The 20,598-nt window shown below is 36.7% G+C and overlaps 1 pseudogene; it reads right to left on the bottom strand.

Moving 5' to 3' along the window:
* LOC149151366 (uncharacterized) overlaps positions 1–20,311 on the bottom strand; it is a 55,191-nt pseudogene extending 34,880 nt beyond the window's left edge.
* Between the last annotated feature and the right edge of the window lie 287 nt (positions 20,312–20,598).

Raw genomic sequence — 20,598 nt, 5'->3', positions numbered from 1 at the left:
ACACAGTCAAGGAATGCAGTCATAAAAGGTAGCTGATTGCACACGCAGTCATGGTTTCATGTGATATCTTGGCATGCTGTAACCACAGTCAAAGCTTGAAGCTACAGCCAGATATGCACGTTGTTCATGTGATATCTTGACACGATGATCGCATTCAAGAGCCGCAGTTAGGAACCCAGTCATAGAACCCGCAGTTATATAAAATACGCAGTCATATATGGTGAAGCCACAGTTGAAAAGAAGCCCTACTGAATTATGCTGTAATAAAGGCCATATCCACGCAGGCATATGAGGCACATCCTTGCAGGCAATGAGGATGATCCACATAGATGTCCAGAAGTCCTATACGCAGGCACGGGGGCCTTAATCCACGTTGTTAGTAGAGACTCCTTCAACGCAGTCAATGGAACGTTGTTTATGGAGACTCCTTCAAGTAATATGAAGGGTAACCGCAGATATGAAGGTAGTCACAGTAATATGGAGGTAGCCACTGTAATATGAATGCTATGATGTGTTACATAATGCTAGATTCTATACACTGTCCATAATGCATATAATATACGCATATATGAATACACGCTGGGCAGATACATGCTGAGCATACACGCTGATCATTATGGATCATATACACTGTTCATGGAGGTACAAATATGATGTTCATTGTGAATCATACGCAACAACAATGTAAACTTTGAAACGGGAACTATAAACTCAAAACGAGAACTCTGGCCAAAAAACCCCAAAAAAACATCAAAAACAGTGCTAAAAACGAAAAGTGTGTATACTGGAACGATGTTTTTTTTTTTTAGGTGTCAATTTTGAACGTGTTTTAAAAATGGCAGTGACTACGAAATTTACTACGAAATTTTCGTGCAAAATATAGCTTCAAAACGAAAGTGTTGATACTGGAATAATGATTTTTTTTTTAGGGTCAATTTTCAAACTTTTTAAAAAATGCTAATAAAACCAATTTTTTATGTCTCAAACAAAGTTAAATTTTAAGGAAAAAACACATTAATGTTTCTGGTAGAATATCATTTTTCTTTCCTAAGTATAAATTTAACATGTTTTCAACCACAACATGCTAGATACAAAAGAAATTGAAATTTTTTCAACTATAAAACTAAAAAAACATGACATTATGAACAAATTATATCACTGAATGAATTCAAAATTCTTTATTTGTATACTGAATAAAACAGACATTATATCTCTAATTTGATATTGCATTGTAGATATTTAAACAATAAAATTTATCATACTTTTAAATACTAATTTTAAATACAACCCATTCTTAAACACAACCAATTCTTGCAAAAGGTCCCTGTCATCCGAGGTTTGATTAAACATTCAACTACAATTGTGTCACCCCAAGCTGAAATCACGGAGGAAAGATCGACTAGATTTTAACATACCAACAATGGCAACACCAAATCGCAGGAAAACTAACTATGTTACTAGTGATTGTTACACCAAGATCACCGAAATAATAACTCTGAATATCACTACAATTTCGTCGTAATCACAAGATTAATCTTCGGATTCAGTTGTTATTTCCTGGCAATTGAAAGATTCACGCTCTGCGGAAAGCTGGCATGCAAAATAATCGTTTATCAAACCTGAAGTCACACTGAGTTCTATTTCAGTTAGATTGGAAAAGTCCAATTCATATGATAGGAATTTTTGAAGCTATTGCCATAAGAATTCAATCTTTACCTATATTTGCTTTTGATTTAGTGTAAATTTAGAGCAACTACAAAATCTTAAATTGTGTATGAGTTATGTGATTTATTTTGCAGCTATATCTGTTATAACTTGCGATTTGTCTTCCTGACAGTGTTCGTTGTTGAAGATCGTAAGTCTGTTGGATGAGATCGATCTGGAGATTTGGAGCACTATTTTGACCTTTAGAAATTGGAAGAGGACCAAATGAACATTGCTTAATGGGGACCAACAAATATTTGAAGAAGATTGAGTTTTCTTTTTGAAGAAAAACCGTTGAACTGGGGTTTGGTTGGATTAATTTTGTATTATTATAAAAAGGGCCATAAATGTAATAAGGGGTATCAATATCTGTAGAATAGGGTAGCACACATACCGAAAGGCTGAATAGAGGGGAAACAAATGCTGAATTATATTATACAATGATTGTGGAATTATTTGATCTAAAATAATTTTGTGTAAGTGTTCTGATTTGGTTTGATTTAGGTTCCTGTAAATTGTTTCCACTGATTCAGATTATTGAGAAAGTTATTTTTACACAAATTGAATTAATACTTGTGTTGGAGTTTTTAATTTATTATTTCATTTCGTTATTGTTGTAGGAGTTTTTAATTTATTATTTCATTTGGTTATATGTTTATTGAATTGTTTCATAAATGAATAATTGAAAGATAATTCAACTATAGAAATTATTACTGCGGTCTTTTTAATTTACCTCACCAAGAAATAACAACTAGATAGTAATTCTTGATGTGAAATCTAAAAACAACTCTAGATTATTCTGTGTTTGTTTAAAAGATCGAAGGCTTTCATTATTGTAGTTTTTAATATATCTCATTAAGAATAATTCATATTCTAGATTATAATTGCATTTATAATTTAGCCATAGTATTTAGTTTGCATCTTGAACATTCAACATTTTATGAAGAGAACATCATTCATCCTTTATTATTAGCACCATTTACATGTGTCTCTTCTTTGTATCATATTTTACTAATTATTTAACTGGTAGTCTAGGCATACTTAACATAGAACATAACTTAGGATTCATGTACATATAACAATAGGAAACTTTAGGATTCCATGGTTCCTTTCTTTACAAGAGGAAGACATCCAAATGCCAACAAACCCTTTAAACCCGTCAAGAGTGACTATTCCAAAAGACTTGGGCTATCTAAATATCCTCAGTCCAGGCCACATCCCCCTTCTTGACAAAGGGGCCAAAAACCCTCGTGTTTCATATTCTCTACATTCAGTACTAAGTAAATGTGCATGTATGGGAGTACACTGAGTCTATATGCATTCTCTCCAACATTTTCTACTATCTCAATGGGTTTAAAGGAACTATTTGGAAAGGCATTGGAAAACTTCATTCTTTGGGAGTATTATCTTTATCTTCAAACACTTTAACTAGGAGTAATGTAGCATTGACTGTAAAACTCCATTTATTAGAGAGATTAACTTTGTCTTCAGATAATTTAATTGGGAACATTGATAGGAAATCACCATTTGTTGGAGGCATTATTTTTTTATATGAACAAATTAACTATGAGCATCCCTAATAGAATCAATGATTTTATTTCACCTGAGTTTTTGGATCTATCACAAAATAACCTAAAGGGATTGATTCCTAAGGGTATTGGTAGATGCACTTATTTTTTTCACTTCAAGTTTTAGATCTATCACACAAAAACATAAAGAGACCAATTCCTAAATGTTTTGGTAGTTGCACTTCTTTGAATGATCACTTTTCCAATCTAATAACATCTCTTGGACTTGTACATCTTTGGTCCATTATAATTTTGGATTAAAAAAATATATTGATTTGTGAGATTCTTTGATATCTTGCATTTTCATGACTTAAGAGTTTTAGGTGTTGCTTATAATTTTCTTCATGGCGTTAATCCTCAATTTGTTACAAATCTCACTGAGTTGAATATGTTAGATTTGTCCAACAATAATTGCAATGGAAACATGACCTTTAATCTTGATAAAATTCTTGGATATACAATCAATGTGTTTAGGTATGGTTCAAATATTAAGCTATTTCATCAGGAATAAAGTATGATACAAAAGGAAGTGGGTATTCTTCATATATGATGCATGCATAACACCAATTTTGACTTGTCTAGAAAACATATTAATGGAGAGACACTATAAGTATATGATGTATAGGTAGCTTGTGATTGTTGAATTTGTCTAGTAATCAAATGGAAGGGTTAATTCCTACATCTCTCAGTAACATATCCACTTTGGAGCACTTAGACTTTCCCAAAAAAGGAAGTGCGAATACTTAATATAATGCATATAAACACCGTATTTGTTTTGTTTTGCAAAAATCTTAATGGAAACATACCCTCAATTATGGGAGTATGAGTAGTTTGTGAATGTTGAATTTCTTTAGTAATAAAGATGAAGGGTTAATCCCTATATCTCCTGGTAACATATCCATTTTGGCATAATTGCAATAGTAATAATAATTATAATAATAAAATATAGTTTTAACTACATATCTTTTAAAAAGTATGTCCAATTCACTAACTATAAAATAGAATTATGTGATTTTATTTAATTTCCTTAAACTAACACCAAAACAATTTTTATTTAAACATTATGTGATGGGGGGGGGGGGGTGGTAGGGGGTAGGGGATGGGGGGGTGTAGGGGGTAAGGGGGGGTGTGCGGGTAGGGGGTAAGGTGGGGAGGGGGGGTAGGGGGTGGCCGGGGGTGAGGGGGCGGTTAAGGGTAGGGGGTTGGGGGGGGGAGTAAGGAGGGGGGGGGGGGGCGGGTAGGGGGTTGGGGGGGGGGGGGGGGGGGGTAAGGTGGGGGGTAGGGGGTGGGCGGGGGGGGGGGGGGGTAGGGGGTGGGGGGGGGGGAGGGGGGGGAGGGGGTGGGCGGGGGGGGAGGGGGGTAAGGGTAGGGTGTAAGGGGGGGGGGGTGAGGGGATGGGGGGAATAAGGGGGGGGGTTGGGGGGGGGGAGGGAGTAGGGGTAGGGCACGGGGGTAGGGGTGGGTGGGGGCTGGGGAAGGGTATAGTTGGGCGGGGGGTGGGGGGGTGGGCGCAGTGGCGAGGGGCGGCCGCGGGGAGGGGTTGTGGGGTGTAGGGGGTTTGGGGGGATTAGGGGGGGGGGGGGGATTGGGGGGGGGGGTTTGGGGGGATGGGGAGGGGCGGGGGCGGCGGCCGGGGGCGAGGGGGGATGGGGCGCGGGAGTGTGGGGGGACGGTAGGGGGTAGGGTGAGGGAAGGGGAGGGGGGCCGGGGAGGGGGGCCGGGGAGGGGGGAAGCTTAGGAAGTTTCGTTCAAACAGAAAATTCAGCTGAAAACAAACATCTAGCGTGGCATGCAAAGGATGGACCACGAAGAAATACAGAGTTGGCGAGCGAAACAAAGAGAAAACACAGATTTGATGGATGCACGAAGTACAATAACTTGGTAATCATATCGAGGGATTTGTCATCATCATCATTTTCGGAGATTGGATCAGGCGTGTTACTTTAATTATTAATGTGTAGTGAATCCAGACAAGAGATCTCTCATGAGAGGAATAAGTTAATGGGGCCGGGGCTTCAATGTAGTCGTCAGGGGGTTGTGGGGGGCGCATGGGTAGGGGCTCGCCCATACTTGCCTAATTGTGCACTTAGCCTCATTATCCCTCACCTGACCTCCCGCTCGCCCATCGACCCGCCTACCCGTTAGAGGTGGCTGGGCAATTCTGATTATACAAATAAAAAATTTATGGTATATTTTTGTTGTTAATTTAAGTTAATATGTTTTTTTATTTACTAATTTATGTGTTTTTTTTTAGGAAAATGGCATCAAGGAAAATTTCTGTGAATCTTTCTGGACCAAAGAGTCTTAAAGGTGTATCTTCAAAAAACATTGGTGAACAAACTCCACCTGAGCTCATGCCTACAAATATTTCAAGTGCTTTAAGTGATAAGAAGCTAATCTCAGATTGGAAAAGTTCAAAAGAGGTGAAATTTCCATCAAGAGTCTGGTATGTGAAAGAAAGAGAGAGCACAACTGTGATTTTCGCATTGATTTTTAAGTTAATTATTATTTTTTGAAAAAAAAAGTTATTGTTATTTTTTTGACATGAAATTCATAAAAAAAACTATTATTTGACCATTTTTAGTTAATATTTTTGTATAAAAATTGTGATTTTGACATGTTAATTCTAGCAAAAAATTATCAAAAAGTTTAGTTTTTTTGTTATATTTATGTTAAAAATGGTTATTTTTATGTCCATTGTTAAAAAATATTGTTTTTTAGAAACAATTATTTCATGTGGATTGAAAAATTAATTAAGGATGTATAAATATGTAGATTATCTAAAATTCAAACTATCGACTTTCTAATTTAAAAACGCAAAACAATAAAAACCCCACTAAAAAAAAAAAAAAATTAAGATAGAGAACAAGAAAATATGAATAAAATGACCACTTCAAAAACTATCAAATTTAGAAAATAATTTTTTACATTTCACACACTAGAAAATTTAAAGTCAAAAAATAGGTCTTTTAAAAAAAGGGTGTGATGCAGAATACTCACTTTTTAAAATCAGCATGAAAATCACTACCATTCTAAAACTTAATGCACATGAAAAAAATTAAAGTTCCAAAAACCATGTTCTAAAAAAACATGTGTATTCTGCATCACCACTTTTGAAAATCGGGTCATTTTTTTGCTACCTCTACGAAACGGGTAACAGTATCAGTTCCCGTTTCAAAGTTTACATTGTTAACCCTAATATAATGAATAGTAGTGATGTATATAAACTTCGGTGGCATAGAGGTAAGGACATTGTATTGATGTGTGATTTGGACATATATAATGCAGTCAGGGGTAGCAATGTTGATATAGCAGTCAATTGTATGACTGTAACAATCTTCAGTAGAATTGTGTCAGCATGTTCATGATTATGTAGAACATGGACAACATCATGAGATACATGGGCAGCATCATGATAATCATGATTGGTGCAGCATGGTGTCATATGCAATGGTGCAGCAAGTGGACCTAGATGCAGCACTACGATAGGTGAAGCCGTCACCTTAGAGAATCAGTTGAAGCAGAATGTCTTCAACTGATCTCATCGTTATACGAAATGATCTATGCTAGATCTAGATAAGTCAAAGTTTTGACTTCTATTGTAAACGTACTATCTCTCTCTCTCTCTTTCTCTGCTGAACTTTGAAGAACATAAAAGAAGAATTGATCAAGGGTTTCCCCACACATTGTGGGGTTTGTCCCTAGCTAGCACCACATCATGTGTCCTCTTGTCTTGGCTTGTCTTCTGTGATTTATATTTATGTTCTATCTGCAAGTTATCTTAATGCTGATGTGATTGCTAACTGCGAAAATTTAAATAAATTGATCTAGCATAGAACATACCAAAAATTAACACCTCAAAACAGCTCTGAAAGTTTAGGACTCGAAAAAAATGCCAAAAATAGTAAATTGTGTTACAATTAAGGACACTGAAAAAACTAAAAGAAACAATGGTGCGGGTCCAAGTAGAATAGGTGGGTGGCCACCAAATACCACCTGGATCATCAAGTTTGGGAGTAGGACATCCTGAAGAAAACTTTCAGGTGCCACTATGGGAACTATGAGTTCTTGGTTATGCTTATCAAGATAACCAATGCCTGTGCAACTTTTCAGTCATGCATGAATCATGTGTTCAATAAATAATTTTAGAAGTACTTGTTGGTTTTCTTTTATGACATACTTGCCTACAACAAGACTTGGGAGAACGATTTGGTGCACTTGGATGAGGTAATCGGAATTTTGGAGGAGCAGGAACTATATGAAAAGGAGTCCAAGTGTGAGCTTGGCATGAAAAATATGTTCTACTTAGGGCATGTTATGAGGAATGATGGAGTTCTAGTCCATCAAGAGAATATCTGGGAAATCATTGAATGACCTACCTTGAAAAATATAACTGAATTGAAAATTTTCCTTGGCCTGTGCACATACTATTGGAAGTTTGTTAAGGGGTTCTCATAGTTGATGACACCTCTTACAGACCTCACCAAAAAGGGGGCTTTCAGTTGGACCTATAAATCACAAGAGACATTTTGTAAGATGAAGTAGGTGATGAGTTTGTGCCTTGTGCTTGCACTACTAGATTTCACCTAGTCATTCATGTTGGAATGCAACGTTCCAGGGATTGTAATAGGAGTAGTTTTGATGTAGTATCACCACCCCATAGTGTTCAAGAGCCACAAACTTAGATATTATGAGTGGAAATTGTCAGACCAGGAGGTAGCTCCTCAAATGTAATTGTGTTAATCATTTAGGTTGTTCATTATTATATACAAGAGGGAGTGACTATTCAGTTCATCTCCTGATGACTCTCCATTTACACTATTATTTATTTACACTAATTACAGTTGTTCACCCAATCCCTATGATTAGGTGTCAACATTCCCCCCCTTAATCTGAAGGGATGTTGGTGAGTCCAAGCATCATTTTGAATCTTTCAAGCTTTTCTCTTCCAAGCGCTTTGGTGAAGATGTCTGCAATCTGTCCATTAGTGGAACAATGGTGGAGATGGATTGTTTTGGCCTCAACATGATGTCGAATCAAATGATATTTTGTATTGATGTGCTTCGTTCGATCATGGAACTTTGGGTTCTTGGCCAACTTTATTGCTGAGTTATTGTCAATCATGAGTGGAGTCGATTGTACTTGTTTTACCTGCAAATCTTCAAGAATTTTCCTGAGCCACACAATTTATTTTGTTGCCTCAGTTGCTGCCACATATTCTGCCTCTGTTGTGGAATTTGTTGGAACTGATTGTTTGTGTGATCTCCAGGAGACAGCTCCTGATCCAAGACTCATAGCATAACCTAAAGTAGATACCCCAGTTTCGTTGTCTCCATTGAAGTGTGAATCAGAGTATCCAATCAAGCTGATGTCGCCCACCTGTGTATACTTGATTCCAAAGTCTTGAGTTCCCTTCAAGTACTTTAGAACTCTTTTTGCAACAGACCAATGTCCCTCACAAGGCTTTTTCATAAACTTGGAGAGGATTCCAACTGCAAACTAAATGTCTGGTCTGGTAGTAGTTAGGTAGTTGAGACTTCCTACAAGTTGTCTATACTTTGTTGCATCCTCAAATTCTTTTCCCTCAATGGATGTGAGCTTTAAGTTTTTTTCCATTGGAGTCGTCAGAGGATTACATTCAGTCATGCCAAATCTATTCAACATATCTCCAATGTACTTCTTTTGAGAAAGGAATATGGACTTTGGATGTTGAGTTACTTCAATACCAAGATAGTAATGAACATAGCCCAAATTAGTTATTTCAAAACCTTTCCTCAATTCCTTCTTTATGGATGCAATGTAGCTTTCATTGTTCCCTGTCATCAAAAGATCATCTACATATACGACAAGATATACAACTGTTTTTCCAACCTTCTTGACAAACAAAGTTGCATCATCAAGATCATAATGTTTGAAATTGAGTTTCAGAAGATGCTCAGTTAGTTTTTCATACCAGGCTCGCGGTGCTTGTTTGAGGCCATACAAGGATTTCACAAGTTTGCATACTTTATGTTCATGTCCTTTTATAGCAAATCCTTCGGTTGGGACATAAAAACATTCTCTTTTAGATCTCCATTCAAGAAAGCAGTTTTTACATCCATTTGATGGACTTTCCAATTGTTCTGAGCTACTAGGGCAAAGTCCGGATGGTAGCCCATTTTGCTGTGGGGGAAAAAGTCTCCTCATAATCGACCCCTTCCTTCTGTGCAAAACCTTTTGCCTCAAGCTTGGATTTGTGCTTGTCAAGTGAGCCATCAGCTTTATACTTGTTCTTGTAGACCCACTTGCAGCCAATTGGTTTGGTTCCCAATGGAGGATCAACCAGCTTCCAAGTGCATTCTTTATTAAGGCATCATACTCCTTTTGCATTGCTTCTTTCCATTCATCATGAGAAGTAGCTTCTTTGAAGGAAGTTGGTTCAAAATCTGTAGACAAATTCAATTCACAATCATAAGAAACATCCATATCAACAAGTGAATCAGAGTCATCTACATCACCTCCATTTTTCCAGTTTGAATTTATAGTTCCTATCTTTCCAACCTCATCAGGATGAACACTTTCAAGTGTCTTTGTCAGCCACTTTGGGGGACCTTTCTCAGATGGTCCAGGCTGCTCCGTTGATTGAGTTGGGACTGAATCAAGATTGAGTCTCCGATTCTGTCAATCACATCACTCAAAGTATCATTCGTCATTGGAGTTTCATGCGGGGGAGAGAATGCTTTAGATGAAGATTACACAAGTTGATCTAGTATAGGAATTACCCTTCAAGATGTGGAATCTGATTATCAAATTCTTGAAATGATTTTGCATTTGTGAATCTATCCAAGCGATCAAGTTGCCGCTCAACAACATTGTCAGTTTTGGATGATTCAAGAAAGATTACATCTAGATACAACAAACTTTTTATTGACTTCATCATACAGACGGTATGTTTTGGAGGTGTTTGAATACCCCATGAAGATACACTTATGACTTCTTGCACCAAGTTTGTTTCTATTTACCTTTGGTATCAAGGCATAACATGTGGAACCAAAGACCCTGAGATGCTTTATGAAGGAATGTGCCCATACCACATTTCATAAGGAGTCTTGTTTCTAATAGCATTAGATGAACATATATTCTTTACATATAAAACACATAGAACTGCATCAGCCCAAAACATTAATTTTACATTTTTGAAAAACATCATGGAGCGCACCATATTTAAGATTGTCCTATTCATTCTTTCAGCTACTCCATTCTGTTGGGATTATAAGGCACAATTGTTTGATGTTTGATCCCATGTTGGCGAAGATAGTTTTCAAATTCATTTGAAGTGTATTATTTTCCATTATCAGTGCGAATAAAGCCAATATGAGATTGTGCATCATTTTCAATCCATGTATGAAAGTTCTTGAATGTTTGAAAAGCATCAAATTTGTTCTTCAATAAATAAACCCAACACATTCTAGTGTACTCATCAATAAATGTCATCATATATTTATTTCCATTTATAGAAGGAACAGGCATTGGACCACACAAATCTGAATGAATGAGTTCAAATTTTCTATGTGCTCTGGAATGTGAATCATGAAAAGACTGTTTGCTATGCTTTCCTAGAATGCAAGCATCACATTGCTTAAGTTTCCTAGGAATTGTAGGCAAACCAGTAACACCTTTTTTCTTCAACAATCGAAGGCTATCATAGTTCAAGTGTCCAAATCTAGCATGCCATAATAAACTTGATGGAAATGTACCTTCTTCATAATGAGAATTGTATGAGAGATTTTGTGCACAAGCATAGGTACCCTGCAACTTGAGAAGCCTTTCTTCTTCTATCCCCGTCATGACAAGTGAGTGGTCTGATGCTTTTCTCACCTCAAGCTTGCCATCAAACATATGAATGGAGTGTCCTTGTTGGCAGATGTGGACCAAGTACAACAAGTTTCTCCTCAGCCGTGGGAGATAGAGAACATGATGCAAAAGAAATTTTGGAAGACCAGGCAATTTAAGCCTGATTGTGCCAAGCCTTGATGGCTTGAGTTTTGATTTGTCTGCAAAGTATACTACTCCATCAACATTGTCAGTAAATTCTTCAAAAAAATCTCTTCTAAAAGTCATGTGGCAAGTTGCTCCTAAATCAAGCAACCAATCATTTTTCCAAGAAGCAAGTGAAGCATTAAATAAGCCTTCATTTACTCCAATATTACAGTGTGCCACAACATAGTGAGTGGATTCAGGTGCTTTACCTTTCTCTTTGTCATTAGTTTTACCTTTGGGTTGGTTTCTTTCCTGCTCAATTCTGTCCCAAGGTAAATTGCATGTGGATGCATCATGTGATCCATCTCTTTTGCAGCGTATGTAGTGTAAATCTGACTTTTCTCCTTCAGAGTGTCTGCCCCCCCTGCCTCTGAAATTTCTTCCTCTTCCTCTTCAACCACCTCTTCCTCTGGAAGAATCTTGAGCAAGATTCTTTTCTCTATGAGCAAGGCACACAACCTCTTCAGAAGACTCAGGAGTTGTCTTCTTGCCAAAATCTTTCTCTCTTTCAGCAAATTTTTTCACAAGGGAGTCAAAGGTAATATCTTTGAGGTTTCCATTTGCTTGCAATGACTCAAGATAATTTGAGTAAGTGGGATAAAGTGCCTTGAGAAAAGCTGTAAGAGGAATATCCAATTCAACATTAGTGACTTTGATATCATGCACTATAGATTTTTCTTCTGATGCAAGAGAAAGAGGATCATTATTTTGTAATTCAAGGGTGAAGAGTTTAATCATGAGTTGAACAACTTCAAGTGTAGAGTGTGAGTCATAGAGTTCCTTTAGTTTTTTTAAGGCTTCGAAAGCATTTGAAAATGGAAAAATATGGCGACTCATCTCTTCATTTACTGATGTTGCAATCAATGCATAGGCCTTGCTGTTCTTATTTTCCAACACACACTCCTTTCCACAACTCATTAAAAATGAGAGCGTGTTTGATTTTCCGTGACCATTCTGGATAGTTCTCCTTGCCGGTAAGAACCACTCCCAAATGCATTTTTAAAAGACTGTGCACTATAAAAAATATACTTCTGCTTCCAATATATAAAATATTTTCACTTCTGGTCTTAAAGAAAAAAATTGCACTATAATAGCAATATTCTGAAAAAAGTGCAATTTTGGTCAATAATGCATTACTGGTAAAAAAATAAAGTTATGGTAAAAAAGAATTCAGTTCTGGTCAATGCGATATGAAGGGAGCAGCGTACTGGAGGGAGGAAGGAGCAGCGACAGCGTGGGATACACTTTGGTCTCCAAGGAGCAGCGCAAGTTTTGGAGGAGGGAGAGGTAAATGTAGTGGAGAGGCCAGAGGTAAGCGTAGTGGAGAGGTTGGAGGTCTGCGTATGAGCAATCGGAGAGGAAACAAAAGCTGCATATTACGTGGAGCATCGACAATCTAGGAGGAAGGAGAGTATGTTATCCGACCCCTTCAGACGGAATTACATTCATGATAAGACCTTCATGGCAGAAACAACCAATGCATGGAATGAGCAACCTTTGAGCTTTGAGCTTCGATTTCGAGAGCGGGTTGGAAACGGGAGCCTCTGCAGGTAGTACTTTAGCTCTAGGGACATCGATTGTTTAAACCCCTGTGGGGCCTCTTCTAGTTCCAAACTCAAATGTCAGGCAAAAAATCTCCAAGAGGAATTTCAGGTAGACAGTGTGCAGGATAAAGCATAGCTGATAAAAACCCTCACACCGCTTTTCAAGAACATAGTTAATGGCTTCTAGCGGAATAATGCAGTGCTGAAAGATTTGGTCAGTATGCTCATCTACAAGTTTGTTGACGATTCCGTGGTTTGCTAGGGCATCTACCAAGTTATTCTGCTCCCGAGGCACATGCACAACGCAACGGAACCATGGGTATGCGCAACCGGTGATATGCGCTAGAACAATTATGCAACAGGACAATTATGTAGTGGGCACAGGAGGAAGATATGGCAGAGAGCACAAAGAATATGGAAGAGAACTGATACAAGGAGTTACAAGACAAAAGCTAATTTTGGGAGCTGGCTCTGATACCATGTCAGAGCAAGAGGTAACTCCTCAAATGTAATTGTGTTATTCATTTAGGTTGTTCATTATTATATACAAGATGGAGTGACTCTTCAGTTCATCTCACGATGACTCTCCATTTACTCTATTATTTGTTTACACTAATTACAGTTGTTCACCCAATCCCTATGATTAGGTGTCAACAGAATTACTCAATTTATGAAAAATAAATGTTGGCCAATATGCATGCACTGGCCGAATTCAGATAATATCTTGTGGGGAACAAGTTCAAGGTGAAAACATATCATAATGGCCTGAGATTCCTCATGGAGTGAAATTAGTTGACTGAGAGACAAAATAAGTGAATCAACAAATTACAAGCCTATGAATTCAAGATCAATTATGTTAAGGGGAAAACAATGTGGTAGTATATGCCCTCTCAAGAATTCCAACCACTCACTCATGGAGATAACAGATGATTATATTTTGCTATTACTTGTATAATATTCCAAGAAGAAATTCGCCAGTGATATTCTAGAAGTGTTGATACAGGATGATAGATACTGAGTCATGGACGACATCATCTATTAGAAGGACCATATTTACCTATTATTAAAATCTCAACTGAAGCAAAAAATCATGTAGGAAGCTCATAGCTCACCCTTGGTAGGACACCCAGGGTATTTGAAAACCTACAAGAATATCAAGGAGAGGTTCAATTGGAAGAGCCTCAATATGGATGTGTTGAAGTTTGTAAAATAATGCAACATCTTCCAGTAGAATAAATCTAGGCATACTCGTCCAATATGCCTTGCTACAACCACTCCCTACCTAGGAGAAAAAGTGGGAGAGAATTTCCATGGACTTTATCATTGGTCTACCTTTGGTACAGGGTAAGAAATGCATTTTGCACATTTCTTTGCCATACCATCTAAATATTCAACAACACAGGTGACTGAGTTATTCTTGAAGGAGGTCTTCTGATTACATGGGTTGTCGAACACCATCATGAGCGATAAGGATAATATATTTATGGTTGGATTCTAGCAGGAGTTATTCATACTTGTGGGGATTGAGCTTAGATCAAGCACTAGTTACCCCCATAGACTATTGGAAAGACCAAGATAGTCAATAAGTGGTCGGAAGGCTATTTCAGGAACTATGTATCTAGCCAGCAAAAGATGTGGGTAAAGTGGTTTTATCTGGGGGAGCACTGGTACCACACCACTTTCCACATGCCCATTTTTATCATAAACCTTCAAAGCATTGTATGGATATGATGCCCCGACATTTGCAGATCGTATATTTTTGGATAGTTGTGCTCCTCTGGCTAAAGACTGGATTTAGAGGAGCTAGGATATCCTACGAGTCCCCAAGGACAACTTGCAAATGGCTCAGAACCAACAAAATTTTTATGTGAAAAAGCATACGATGGCACACAATTTTGAAGTAGGAGACACAGTATATCTTGATCTCCAACCCCACAGACAGTCATCACTCAAAGAAAAAGGGACAAAAAAATTGAAACCAAGATTCTTTGGGCCATATAAAATCATGAGATGAGTTGGGGAAGTGGCCTATGAGTTGAAGGTTCCCAAAGGATGTAAAATTAACAACATCTTCCATGTCTCATGCTTCAATAAGGCATTGGGGAAGTATCTAGTCACCTCCACTGAGCTCCCACCATTAGGTGAAGAAGGAGAACTAATTATGGTCCCGAAGGAGATTTTAGAGACCAGGGAGAGAAAGTTGAGGAACGAAACCATAAAGGAGTACCTACTAAAATGGAAGGATCTAACTATTGAGGATGCTACATGGAAGGGTGAACAGGTGCTCAAAAATCCAGAGTTGAAGTTGCTTGATGGAAAGGGAACTCGGGTGGGAAGGACAGTAATGTCTCCAACTGCTTAGGAGAAATAAGATAGGTTCCACTAGCTTAATAAGTTCATGTAAGCTAAGACAGAGATTTTTTTTAATAAGGGAACATGATTCGCCTAAGAAAAACATTATAGCTGCTAAAGGGATGAAAAGGGGGACACATCTTAGGCCAATGAAAAGTCACTTTAATCTTATAAAGTGAAAAGTTCCTAAAGTGACTTAATAAAATTAAAAAGGTAAAATGATGACAAAAGTGGTCACTTAATTATAAAAGTAGAAAAGTGAGGAGTCTCTCCTCATTCTATCACTTGCATTTTGAGAAAAAGATCTCTTAGAGAGTTTTTGTAGAGAGGCTTAGGGTTTTGGAAACCCTAGCTACAATTTCTAGCTTCGGTGTTGAAACCAGACACCCTAGTTGAAATTGAGAGTGGAATCACCCAAATTTCACCTTCAGGATTCAAAGAAGAAGATGGTTTGCAGGAGATATTGAGGTAAAGAGCTATTATTAGTTTATTTTATGTTCTGATATTGTGTTTTCTATATATCATCTCATAGATGGAAGAGGTAAGCTGAAGTTGAAGTTAATATTTCTACTGAAGAGGGCCAAATTATTCCATAAATAAGTGAGTTGAAGTTCTGGGAAATTAACTAGTATTGGCACTAGGAAAAGTGGTTGAATCACTCATCAACTAGTTGGTCGAGTTTTGTCTATACAAGCTGAGTTCTTCACTATTCCAAAGAGGACGAGTCACTCATTTTTGCTACTAGTTGATATCCCTTTCTCTTGTTGGTGCGTATTTAATTTTGTAGAGGAACCAATCTATCCCTAATCACGAGTTAAGGTGTTGAAAAGAGGATGTTTTATCTTTGTGCGTCTTGGGAAAAACTAAGTCGAGTTTCTTCTTGGAGGGAGGCAACACAAGGACAAAGTCACATATCTTTTTTGTCTTTGTGTTACCCTTCTAAGCATCAATAAATACACCAGTGAGTGGTTCAAATTGTGGTAGAAAATAAGAGATCATATATGTGGTATTCATGATGGGTCGTGTTATTATAGCAGAGAAGATGGTGTGAGTATCATGGCTGAGTTCACAAGATAAAAGGGAGTTGAATATATATTAGAGGAGAAGGCTTATTTATGGTATTTCTTGGATGTAGGTGACTAATATTATTGTGGAAGAATGTTCCAGGTTCTCTGATTTTATACCTTATCATAATCTTTGTCATTGATGGACAATTTCTTATTGAAGAATGTAATGAGGTTCGGTCTTCATACTTAATAAATAGTATTTGAGTCACAATGAAATATATTTATCAAAAAAATTAAATTAAATTATTATTATTATTATGACTTATTAAAGCATGGGTTTCATGCTTGGGCCATCATGTTTTAGGTCAAAGTCCCCATTGAGGATTTCTATGATTTATTCTAAGTCATTAGAGTCACTTTCCATTAAAAGAGACCTTTCTTGGGCTTTTTAATCATGTAAAAAGATTTATTATTGAGTAAAATAAGTCATTTGTCACCTCCACACCAAGTTGGCCTCAAGGAGATCAAGTCGACCTAAAATAGGGTAATTTGACCTCACCAGAAGCTTATATATTGAAGTAGTTCGAATTCATTTGGAGGTCACACACACACACAAGTTCAATATCCAAGAAGGAGGCAGAAAAAGTGTGAAATTCCAAGAAGAGAAGGAGAAGTGATGGAAAGATAAAGATTGAAGTTTTTGGGTTATCTCTCTCTCACACGTGTGGATTTTTTGGTCTACTACTGGAGAGTCAAAGTGCTATTTCTAAATTGAAGTCTAAATACTGGGTCGAATTTTCTGTTGGGCTAATTGTTGGGTCGAATTTGTTGTTGGGATAACTGCTGGGTCGAAGTTGTTGTTGGGCTAACTGTTGCGTCGAAGTTGTTGCTGCTAAAGTCAAAGTTGCCAAGTCGAAGTTATTGTTGAAAAGTATGAATTAGTGTGGAGGAAGTATGTGTCTAGGTCAAGAGTTTTAGATCATCTTGTGAAAAAAGGGAAGAGTTGTTGACTGGTTTTTCCCTGGCTATCTGCCTACATTTGGTGTGTGTGGTAATTGCTTGATTAACTAAAAGATAAAAGAAGAACATAAGAAAATATAAGAAGATCACAAGTAATTATCTATATAAAGAAAATATTTATGCCTTCCTAATTTTTTAACATGGTATCAGAGCTAAGGTCAAGAAGGGAAAAAGGTAACCAAAGATCCATTGAAAGGAGAATAATGATTTCTAAGAAGCTTTGAATAAGGGTCATTAAAAGGATCATATAAGAATTCAAGTCTATCGTCTTCAAGGAGAATGTATAACTTAATTAAGGGAGAAAACAAATTATAAGGAGCATCCAACTACAAGGCATGGAAGAAGCGAACAAACATCATCCTCGAGAAGAATACAATTTGGATCTAGTCAAGGGAAAGGTAAAGAAGCCTACTAATGAGTCAAGTGATGCAGACAAGGAAAAGTTTAGGGAAACAAAAATATTGGCCATGACACTAATGGTGGATGGAATAAAATATATCCTCATCCCCTATATATCCAACATAGAATCTGCTCAAGATATGTATGAGGCATTATCCAAAATATTCACTATCAAGAATCTTGGTCAAATAACAAGTCCTAAAACTGAACTAAGATCTATAAAGATGACAAAGGAATACATTGTGGAATCTTTATTTGTGAGAATAGCTATATTAAGAGATGAAATCTAGGAAATTAATGAGATAGTACCAGAGAAAGTGCTTGTAATCACTGCACTTTTAGGTTTACCAACATCTTGGAGTGCCTTCTCATCAGGTCTCAACAACTAGAAGGAGACTCCTACATTCGAACAACGATGGAATGCATGCAGTCAAGAAGAAGTCATAATTTCTCCAGTAAGAAAAAAGGATAATGAAGAAGAAAAAGTTTCAAATGCCTACTCCGCTCATCACAAGAACAAAGGACCATTCAAGAAGTCTAAAGGGCCTAGAAGGAAGATAGACATATCCAAAACTGAATGCTACAATTGTCAAAAGATGGGTCACTATAAAAGTGATTGTCCTTAAAATCCAAGAAATAGAAAGAGAAATAGAGATCATGCAAATTATGTCGAAGAAGGATCTCCAAAGAAGCACAAGACCGAAGAACTGAAAATAAAGGACTTATACTACTAAGTCCTTCTACTCTAAGTTTTTGATTTGTTTTGTATTTTGATTTCTAAAACTTATAGGTTTAACATTTGTGGTGTTATCTTCCAGAGTCATCGCAATCATATTTGTTGTAATCAATGTTTCAAACCAACCTCCGTGGTTCATCATCAGGATTAGATCCATGAGAGAGTGAGTCAGAGCCCAGTAGGGTAATAAATAGGGTTGTGGTGGGAATGGGAATGAATGACAACCGACATGTATGATAATGTTATAATACAGTTTAGTTATAATTTATATATTTTATTCTAATTTTATTATTGTTAGATCTATTAATAGTTATTTTAGTTAAAGTTTATTAATTATTAATTTAATGGCTAGTCTACTAATTATTAAAATTTTGAGAAATGTATTATGGTTACATTAATAATATAAAGTAACTATTAATAAATAAACTCACTAAAATTTTTGTAGAATTGATTAATCTTATTAATTATATGATCAAGATGAGTATAATGATGTGCTTTATAATAAGGTTATAAATTGTATGAATGATATTTTTCCAATTTTTTTAATTATAGTATACTTAAATGATTAAAAGAAAAATTAATAATTATTAATGATATAATGACCTGCTTTTTATTATTAGTTAATTTCTAGAATGAACTAAAAGATTTTAATGAATAAAATTATTACTTGTTTAATTTGTTTAAAACTAAACTTTATTGTATTATTATGAATTATAATAAATCGATTTATAATTCATAATCATCAAGTTATTAAATTCATTTTAAAGGTTATTATTTAATTTTTTATGGTTTAAATGTATAGAAATGGAAATTATGAAATTTATTTATTTATTCTTGATTATTATATACTTGATTATTTTACTAAAATGTTATAATGATTCTAGGGTCGGTATGCTGACAAGGAAGACCATGGAGGCCAAGTAGAGTGAAGAGAGGGTAGGGAGTAATCTATGAAAAGGTAGAATCAGAGGTTAAAATAGGAATCCAATTATCACTAATCTTCCAACCATCATCGCGGTTAAGGTTATCGGGGTGTTTACCTATTTTGATGGCTTCTCTAAATTTCCTATGGTGATAATGATCAATTTTGGCCACAACACAAGAGTTTTCAATACAGATATGATGATTGGTTTTACTTGAGTGCTCAGCCAAAGCTGAGGTTTTGGAACGGTTATGTTTAATGTCAGCTGCATGTTCTTGAATCCTAGTTAAGATAGATCGACCAGTCTCGCCAATGTAGGTTTTGCCACAAGAGCAAGGAACCAAATAAACCCCTTTGTGGCATTTTGGATCAATGGGATCTTTTACGGATTTTAGGCATCTGCTAATGGTGCTCATAGGTTTAAAGGTGGTTTTTATATTGTTCTTTTTTAATATATAAGAGATTTTATCAGTGGTGCCTAATATGTATGGGAGATGGACCTTACCAGCATACTCATCCATAGGCTGCTTATTTTTAGGATTCTCAGCCTTCTTGAAAGCTTTGATTCCTTGGTGTCTTCTATATCCATTCTTTTCAAAAACTTCCAAAAGATGGTTCTTCTCTTGTTCAAAATGATCATGGTCTGAAATACGAACTGCCCTCGTAGAAAGAGTGTTAAGAACCCCTAGTTTTTGTGCAGGATGATGGTGTGAGTTGGCGTGAAGATAATGCTCTGTGTGGGTTTTCTTACGATAGACCTGGTGAGATATTGAGCCATCCTAGTTCCTCTTGATTAGGATGTCAAGAAAGGGCAGGCTGCCATTCTCTTCCACTTCCATAGTAAATTTGATAGAATTAGATTGATTGTTAAGGTGCTTAAGGAAATTGTCTAATTTTTCTTTTCCATGAGGCCAAATAATGTAAGTTTCATCGACAAATCTTTTCCAAAGCTTAGGTTTTAATGGGGAAGACTCAATGGCTTTAGTTTCAAAATGTTCCATAAACAGATTGGCAATGATGGGAGACAAAGGTGATCCCATGGCTACACCGCACGTTTGTTCATAAATATCATCTCTATAACTGAAAAAGGTTGATCTTAGGCAAACTTCTACTAATTTAGTTGTGTCTGAATCAATGACTCTATGGATTACCTCCATGGCTTCATCTATGGGAATGTTTGTGTAAAGCGATTTCACATCAAAGCTCACCAAGATATCATCCTGGTCTAGTTTTATCTGCTTGATCTCATTGATGAAGTGATTAGAATCTTTGACAAAGGAACTAGTGCTCCAACACCTGGACCCTGTCACCTACATACATTCACAAA

This window comes from Pinus tabuliformis, chromosome 9 (assembly GCF_031772625.1).
Source record: "Pinus tabuliformis cultivar Carrire ecotype Pingquan chromosome 9, CPIR1, whole genome shotgun sequence".
Taxonomy (NCBI): domain Eukaryota; kingdom Viridiplantae; phylum Streptophyta; class Pinopsida; order Pinales; family Pinaceae; genus Pinus; species Pinus tabuliformis.
Note: the sequence above shows the minus strand (reverse complement) of the source record. Positions and strands in the feature narration are given on the sequence as shown.